Source organism: Budorcas taxicolor, chromosome 13 (assembly GCF_023091745.1).
Source record: "Budorcas taxicolor isolate Tak-1 chromosome 13, Takin1.1, whole genome shotgun sequence".
Classification (NCBI taxonomy): Eukaryota; Metazoa; Chordata; class Mammalia; order Artiodactyla; family Bovidae; genus Budorcas; species Budorcas taxicolor.
Genome location: NC_068922.1, coordinates 29687238 through 29696695, shown reverse-complemented (window position 1 = coordinate 29696695; position 9458 = coordinate 29687238). Strand labels below are relative to the sequence as shown.

The 9458-nt window shown below is 44.2% G+C and overlaps 1 non-coding gene across 1 annotated transcript; it reads left to right on the top strand.

The window, feature by feature from the left end:
- The first annotated feature begins 5119 nt into the window (after positions 1-5119).
- Positions 5120-5226, top strand: LOC128058960 (U6 spliceosomal RNA). The gene has a single exon (XR_008200554.1). It is a non-coding gene; the product is annotated as a U6 spliceosomal RNA (small nuclear RNA).
- Positions 5227-9458: the final 4232 nt, after the last annotated feature.

Here is a 9458-nt window from a genome sequence, read left to right as displayed (position 1 = left end):
ATTTAAAAAATAAAAAATAAAACAAAGTAAGTACTGAGGGATTTCCCTGGAGGTCCACTGGTTGAGAATCCACCTTCCAATACAGGGGATGTGAGTTTCCTCCCTGGTCATGGAAATAAGTTCCCACGTGCCATGGGGTAACTAAGCCCCTGCACTGCAACTAGAGACGCCCCTGCACCACTACACGAAGCCAGTACATTGAAACAAAGACGCAGGGCAGCTATTTATTAAAAATAAATGAATTCAACTTCTTAAAAAAAAATAATAAAATAGCATCAATATTGAAAAATGAAATCAATTTGAATAATAGGAACAGAACTCTATACCAAAACTCAAGTAGAGACTGGCATTCATTCTAAATTATATATTTTCTTTTTTTTTTTTTTTTTTGGTAAAATCCCTTTATTTTTCAACTTTGACACCATTACCCCTAATTATTACTGAAATCATGGGCACCCCAGCAAAGCCCTCAGGTAAGTCCCTCACTCCCTTTCAGTCTCTCAATAGACAGATTTCAGGCTACCCCTTGCCCAGGGTTTCGATTTCATTTCTGCCCCGTTCACAGCTCATCTCTAGAGTTACGGGATTGCTGGACCTGGATTCAGAAAGAAGGGAGTTGTCTCTGAAAGCTGAGTGTGGAATCTGCCACCCTGGTATTTGTGAGCAACTCACATTTGCTCTTAGAATAGGCAGTAGGTTGTGAATGGTGTCAATGTGGACAAGAGGCTGAAGCACCTTGTTCTCATCTTCCTGGTTGGCGAGGGGAGATCAGTTAGTTTCAGTAATCTTTCTCTGTGCCAATCCCTTTAAAAAGGGAATTCAAATCTACATAGCAGAGTTAAGAGATTAACGGCCTGAAGCAGTGTGGGGAGGGGGTGGTGGTGCTGAGGGTGGTAGGGAAGGGAGACTTAACAGAAGATAGAGCTTTGAGAATGGGGGGATGCGACTCAATACCCAAGAACGATTGCCTTTCTAATCGGTATTTAGATAAGATTAATTTCAAATACAGAAACACATTTCCAGGGAGGATTAACCCTAAATTGACCTCCATTTTTCACACCTTGAGTCTACACTTTGATCACCCAAGGAAATCCAGATCTCCCATGGACTTCAATGAAGGGAATTCGTGCATTCACGTTGAAATAATTACAGCAGTGGTAATAATAACATACCTGAGCTCAACACCCCTGGGGTGCTGAAGAGAGGGAGGGAGGCGTGACTCTAGCCCAGATTGTCACACTCACACACAGGGGACAGGAAAACACTGGAAATTGTCTTTTTAGCCCAATTCAAAGCCATTTATCCTATTATGTAGTCCACAAGGGGAAGTCTGAGAATAAATATCTTTCTACCACTCCCGAAAGCTTCCCCTCCCCATGCTTTTTCACTGTGTGTGTGTGTGTGTGTGTGTGTGTGTGTGTGTGTGTGTGTGGACATGCACATATATGCAAGCAAACATGCATGCTATGTGTTGGGGGGAGGAGGCAGTGCATGGCTAATATCTGCCGGTCAGAAGAAAAGCCTCTTTCTCCTTAGGTTTCCACACTGTTCTTACCCACGCAGACCCTTCTGTCCTTTCCTCTCTCCCCTCCACAGTCCACTTCTGCTTTAGTGAGGGCTCCGTTAGCTCCAGGGACTCCCTGCTAAAGGGGCGATGTCAATCCTGTGCAATAGAGGAGGGGTGGGGGATGGAGGCGGGGGAGGGAGACCTCCCAGGGGGCTGCCCTCAGGAAACAGCATCTGCACAATATGAGGCCTCGTCATAACTCCCAGAGGTAACAACCCTGTAAGCAGCCCCTGTATGCTGTTACTCTGAAAGAATATCTGTAGCACTCTTACTATGTTTTATTGAAGTATAGCCCATTTACAATGCTGCATTAGTTTCAGGAGTTCAGCAAAATGATTCAGATACATATTTTTTTCTTTTTCAGATTCTTTTTCATTTTAGTTTATTATAAGATATTGAATATAGTACCCCTTGCTATACAGTAAGTCCTTGTTGATTATCTATTTTATATGTAGTTGTGCATATCTATTAATCCCAAGCTCCTAATTTATCCCCCCCTAATCCTTTCCCCATTGGTAATCATAAGCATTTTTCCTATGTCTGTTAATCTATTTCTGTTTTATAGATAAGCTCATTTGTATCATTTTTTAGATTCCACATATGAGTAATATTATATATTTGTCTTTCTCTGACTTGCTTCACTCAGTATGACAATCTCTATGTCCATCCGTGTTGCTGCAAATGACATTATTTCGTTCTTTTTAATGGTTGAGCAGCATTCCATTGTATATATGTCCCGTATCTTCCCCTTTTATAAATTGTATTTATTTTCGGCTGTGCTGGGTCTTTGTTGCTATGTGTGGGCTTTCTCTAGTTGTGGAGAGTGGGGGCTACTCTCTAGTTGCAGAGCCTGGGTTCTAGGTGCTCAGGTTTCAGTAGTTGTGCCACAGGGGCTCAGAAGTCACGGTGCAGGGGCTTAGTTGCTTCATGGCTTGTTTGACCTTCCCAGAGCAGGAATAGAACCCATGTCCCCCTGCATTGGCAGGCAGATCCTCAAGACCACCAGACCACCACAGAAGCCTTTTACCATATCTTCATTATCCATTAATTTGTTAATGGACATCCAGGTTGCTTCCATGTCTTGGCTATTATAAACAGTGCCACTATGAACACTGGGGTTCAGGTATCTTTTCAAATCAGAGTTTCTCTGGATATATGCCAAGAGTGGGATTGCAGAGTCATATGGTAACTCTATTTTCAGTTTTGCAAAGAACCTCCATACTGGTTTCCATAGTGGCTGTATCAATTATATTCCCACTAACAGTATAGAAGGGTTCCCTTTTCTCCGCACCCTCTCCAGCATTTATTATTTTGGACCTTTTGGTGATGGCCTTCTGATTGGTGTGAGGCGGTACCTTATTTGTAGCTTTGATTTGCACTTTCCTAATAATTAGCAATCTTGAGCAACTTTTCACGTGTAGGATTCCTATTATTATTTCTCCTGTCACTGTTACTGTCCACTGTCGTTATGATTTACTTCTGTATTCTGTTCCAGTCCCTTCGCTTTATTATCTCCTTTAATTCTCAAACTCCAGCTAAGTAGGTCCTGGTATTGTTGCTGTTGTTTCTATAATAATACTGCTGTCTGGAGGACTGAGCTCACTTGCATCAGATTGCACAGCTGAAGAGGGGCAGCGTTGGGACGTGACACACCAGCGTGAGTCTGAAAAGTGAGGCTTCCCAATTCCCTGGAGAAAAAGAAGCTAATCAGGGCTGGGCTGTGCAGATAAGACATGTGTAATCGTTTTGTCGTGGTCAGCTCTGAGGAAAGCCAATCTCCCTCGCTTAACACTATTCTTTGTCACCTACTGTGCTCCGATGACTGCACACTCTTTCATCTCACTTACAAAGGCATTGTGATTGGCCCCCTGCTTGCTTCCCCAGCCTCATCTCTCAATGCTCTCTGTCTTCTGTGATCTGACTTTGGGCAAAATCTTCCTAGAAACCCACTCACTGGAGAAACTCACTGAACTGTGTGTTCAGTGTAATCTTCAGCCTTCCCATCAAACAACCTGTAAACCCCTGGAAAGCAAAGAACATGCCTTCAATCTACAAATTCATTAATTCCTACTCTGACACTGAAGGTCCAGCTGGATGAGGAATGTTTGAGGAGGTTCTCAGACCTCTCTGAGTCACAATTTGATACTGTCAGTGATGAGGAAAGTGACAGTTGCTAAGTCAGCCCCTAAGAGGGGCCCCTAACCCAGACTTGGAAGACCCGAGAGGGCTGCCCTGAAGAAACAATGGTAAGCAGACACTTTCGGGATGAATTAGGGTTGGTCAGGTAAGGGACAGCAGAGGCTAGGGAGCAGGGAGCCATGCTCCAGGGTGAGGAGCAGCACACAGCAGAAGTGAAGGCCAGACACTTCCCTGGGGTCCCGTGGCTAAGACTCCGCATTTCCACTGCAGGGGACATGAGTTCAATCCCAGACCGGGGAACTAAGATCCTGCATGCTGTGAGGCACGGCCAGAAAAAAAAAAAAAAAAAGTGGAGACCAGAAAGAGCTTGACTGGCTGCAAAAACTGGAAGATGTTCCATGGGGAGGCCTGCAGGGAGTGGATTAATGAAGCTGGAAAGGCAGGGAGGGGCTGAGCATGAATGTTCTCAAACTGGAGCGTGCACTTTGTCCAGGAAGCAACAGGCCACTTTTAATATTAAAATGTCTTTGACATGGGACTTCCCTGGTGGTCCAGTGGCTAAGACTCCACACTCCCAATGCAGGGTCCTGGGTGCAACTCTTGGTCAGGGAACTAGATCCCACATGCCACAACTAAGAGTTTGCATGCCAGTTATAAACCCTGCATGCAGCAATGAAGTGCCAGAATCCTGCGTGCTGCAACTAAGATTCAGCACAACTCAATAAACAAATTAAAAAAAATTTTAATAAGCAAATAAAATTAAATGTCTCAAGCAGAGGAGTGGCATGATCAGAAGGGCATTTTTTAAAACGATCACCATGTTCTCTATTTCTGTTGCATATTCCTTCAAGCTGTAGAGTAGAATTCTCTGCAAAGGGATTTGAAAGGCATGGTGCTTAAGGTGCTGCCATCCATGGGGTTGCAAAGAGTCGGACACAACTGAGCGATTGAACAACAGCGAAGATGTCACTAGATTTCTGAAGGAAGATTCAGTGTGTAATTTTCCCCCTCTCAGGTCTATGTAGAAAGAGGCCAGAAAGTTGCATTCATTGCTATGGAAGCAGTCCTCTCCAGGAGTCAGCAAAAGCTCCCAGAAGCCACAGCATCTTCCCTGTGCATTTCACTGGGCAGTTTGGGAGGTGAAAACATTCAGCCTTTTCATGTTTGGATTCAGTAAGGAAAGCTGCAGGGGCCACGTACATCCTGAAGACACTGGCTTCAACAAGGTAAAATAATGACTTATTGTCAGCCATGTTTAATCAGCCTCTTGAATAGGGGTGCAGGAAAAGCGGGGAGAGCTTTGGGTCCCCTGAGGAGGGTGATGTGTTAATAACAGCTACAGGCCAACAACAGAGGAACACATAGAGAAGATATGGCACGTATATACAACGGAAACCTACTCAGCCATTAAAAGTGCTCGCTTTGGCAGCACATATACTAAAATTGGAACGTTATAAAGAAGACTAGCATGGCCTCTGAGCAAGGATGACACGCAAATTCATGAAGCATTCCATATTTGAGGGGCTTCCCTGGTGGCTCAGATGGTGAAGAACCCATCTGCAGTCCAGGAGATCTGGGTTCAATCCCTGGGTCGAGAAGATCCCCTAGTGAAGGGAAGGACTACCCACTCCAGTATTCTTGCCTGGAAAATTCCATGGATAGAAGAGCCTGGTGGGCTACACCCTGGTGGGCCGCATAAAAAGGAAGGAAATTGGGTCATCTGTAGAGACTTGGGTGGAACAAGAGACTGTCATACAGAATGAAGTAAGAAAGAGAAAAACAAATATTGTAAATTATCGCCTATATGTGGAATATAGGAAAATGGTGCAGGTGAACTTATTTCCAGAGCAGGAATAGAGATACAGATGGAGAGAACAGACATGTGTATATGGAGTGGGAGGGGGGCTGGGGAAAGAGAGGGTGGGATGAACCGTGAGATTAGGTTTGACATATATACACTGCCATGTATAAAGCATAACTGTGGGAAGCAGCTGCATAGCACAGGGAGCTCAGCTAAATGCTCTGTGATGACCTAGAGAGGTGGAATGGGGGGAGGGAGGCTTAAGGGGGAGTGGATATATATGTACATAGAGCCAACCCACTTCATTGTACAGCAGAAAATAACACAACATTGTAAAGCAATTATACTCCAATTTTTCCAAAAAAAGCTACATATGTATACAATTTATTATGTGCCAGGTACTATCCTAAGGATGCTACAGGATATTAGCTCAGTTAATCTAAGTCATAACCCTATGACAGAAGGACCTTTCAAACCCCATTGTCCAGATAAATAAACTGATGCATGCTGCTGCTGCTGCTGCTGCTGCTAAGTCGCTTCAGTCATGTCCGACTCTGTGTGACCCCATAGACGGCAGCCCACCAGGCTCCCCCATCCCTGGGATTCTCTAGGCAAGAATACTGGAGTGGGTTGCCATTTCCTTCTCCATAGAGATGTCAAATACCTTGTCCAGGTCAGCCAGTTGATGAGTGACAGTGCTGGAATTCATGTCCTATCCCTCCAGAGCCAACCACACCTTTTCCTCCACCCCCTGTCACCCTAGCTTGAAATCTGGGTCACGGCTTCACAGGAACTGGGGGTATTGCCACCTCTTTACCCCTTCTCAGATCCAGTAGCCCAGCCACAACTCTGACATTAGTCCCCTCCATCCTCATGGCTACAGAAGATCTCTAATTCCCTGGTCTCTCTGTGATTCCAGAAGTGGGGCTGTGATCCCACTTCTGGGGACAACCTCCATCCTGATCTGGAAGGAAAGAAAAGAACTCCCTAGTTTTAGTAATAAATCACACACATGACTTGTTCACGCCTCATTCCAAGTGCTCTATTGAAATATCACCTCCTCCTAGAAGCCTTCCCTGATTCCTTATCAATTAAGCACAAACACGTTACTCTTTAGTCCCTGGTTTATTTTACTTCCCAGTACCTATTACCAGTTGAACTTACATGGTCTATTTATTTGTTTAATGAGATACCTGGTTATTATCTATCTCTAGTACTGGAATATTACATTTACAATATTAATTTTTACTCTACAGAAAAGTGACTCATATGTATACATTTATATACATTCTTATACATATATATATATACACATTCTTTTTCCTATTCCTTTCCATTATGGCTTATCACAGAATATTGAATATCCTTCCCTGTGCTACGCAGTAGGACCTTGTTGTTCATCCATCCTTTACATAATAGCTTATATCTGCTAACCTCAACCTCCCACTCCATCCCTCTCCCAACTCCCTGCCCCTTGGCAACCACAGGTCTGTTCTCTCTGTCTGTGAGTCTGTTTCTGTTTCACAGATAAGTTCATTTGTGTCATATTTTAGATTCCACATACAAGTGATAGCATATGGTATTTGTCTTTCTCTCTCTGGCTTACTTTGCTTAGTATGACAACCTCTAGGTCCATCGTTGTTGCTGCAAATGGCATTATTTCATCCTTTTATTCCACTGTATATATATATGCCACATTTTCTTCATTCAATTTATTCATAAATTCCATGATAGGAGAGACTTGGTCTTTCACTAATGGAGTTTTGGCTCCTAAACAATTGTCTGGCAACAAAAGGGGGCCCCTGGAATATATGTATATTTTTAATTCAGTCATTGCAAGGTGAATAAAGTTATTACTGACCGACTTCCCAGCCTCACCTCTGCTAGGACTGCTTTTCTCCATGGAGGCATGAGTCCTCTCCCTTCTTACCTCTTTTTCTCCTTTCACTTCTACAAGCTCTAAAACCACAAGTTTTGTTTTCGTGTGTTTTGGAGTTCCTGCTGTGTGGCATTCCTCCTCACCCTGTGAGTCTGTGCGGGGTTTCCCTGGCTGCCTTCTTTCTCTGTAAGGGGAAATGCACATGTCTACCTGCTGGGGTGGGGACGGTCACTGAGAGAGTCTGCACATTGCGGGGCACCTGACTCCCAGCCCATGGCAGGTTTCCCTTCCCCCCTTCCCCACAGAAGGGAGCTCTGTCTTCCCAGCCCACCACGAGTGGTGGCGAACTTTGTCTTCTGAAGTTCTGTCCAGTTTATGGCAGGGAGTTTGTCTAACGGGTAGTGGAAAGATTGGGAGATTGCAAATGACTGTAAACCCTGAGGGAAAGAAAATCTTCTGACCTCACGGAGAATTAAAACGGCCCCATGTAGGATGTGCCCGGAGGCTCCATGTCCTGTGGTGAATGAAAGGCAGCTTCCCTGAGCAGGAGAGGACGCTCTGTTCCCCCATCATCCCACGGCCAACTTCAGATACAGCTCAGGGTTAACCGTCTTCTCCATTCCTTCACCCCAAACAAAATCATGGAGGCAAAACAGGGTAAGAAAGATCGGCCAACTGGAACCTGGCAGCAAAGCAAATCCAGTGAAAAATCCTCAAATGAAGGAGGATGCGTTTCAAATTGTCTTTGTTTTTCTAATTCTGGACTCCCCGCCAACAAACTTTGTTCACTTAAAATGGAAAAACAGCCAGGCATTATCTTTGTGTAAATATTGGAATAAAAGAGATATTCCCTAGAAGAAAGGAATCCTAGTAGAGGAATCTAACTTGAAAACATTCGTTTAAGAATAATCAGTGGGGGACTTTCCTCCTGGCTTAGTGGTAAGGAATCCCCCTGCCATGCAGGAGACACTGGTTCTATTCCTGGTTTGGGAAGATCCCACAAACCCCAGAGCAACTAAGACCATACGCCACAACTTCTGAGCCTGCGCGCTAGAGCTCTGGAGCCACAGCTACTCAAGCCCACACGCCTTAGAGCCCATGCTCTGCAACAAGAGAGACCACTGTAAACACAAGGCTGAGTTCCTCAAATGGAGAGCAGTCCCTCCTTGCCCCCACCCTCTCTCCTCAGCTAGAGAAAAGCCCTCACAGCAACAAAGACCCAGCATAGCAAAAAATAAATAAATTTTAAAAAATTTTAAAGGGAACCTATATATAAAAAAAAAAAGAGTCAGTGGTGACTTCCCTCGTGGTCCAGTGGTTAAGACAATGCAGGGGGTGCAGATTCTATCCCTGGTTGGGGAGCAAAGATTTCCACATGCCTTGCAGCCAAAAAACCAAAAATGTCAAACCGAAGCAATATTGTAACAAATTCACTTAAGGCCTGTCAACATGTGAACTTCAGAAATCACAGTAAATATTTAACACGTAATCTGAACAATGATCTCTAACACATGTTTTACCAGGTTAGGTGAATCACTGAACATTGTATGTCAATAGAAGGCTACTGGGGATTCCCTGGTAGCTCATCTGGTAAAGAGCCTGCCTGCAATGCAGGAGACCCCAGTCCATTTCCTGGGTCGGGTAGATCCCCTGAAGAGGGATAGACTACCCACTCCAGTAATCTTGGGCTTCCCTGGTGACTCAGTCTGGTAAAGAATCCACTTGCAATGCTGGAGACCTGGGTTCAATCCCTGGGTTGGGAAGATCCCCTGGAGGAAAGCTTGGCAACCCACTCCAGTATTCTTGCCTGGAGAATCCCCACGGACAGAGGAGCCTGGTAGACTACAGTCCATGGGCTTGCAAAGAGTTGGAAACGACTAAGTGACTAAGTACAGCACAGAAGGCTATGGAAATTCAATTTTTATTTCTACCTGAAATGTTTTAGGGTAGAATGAATTAATTTATTTGCTCAGATAATCACTTCAAATCCTTATTGTATACTTGAAGAAAATAGTTTACTCAGTTATCTATATACCTTTTTAAAATTTTGTATTGTTGATTTACAATGTTTC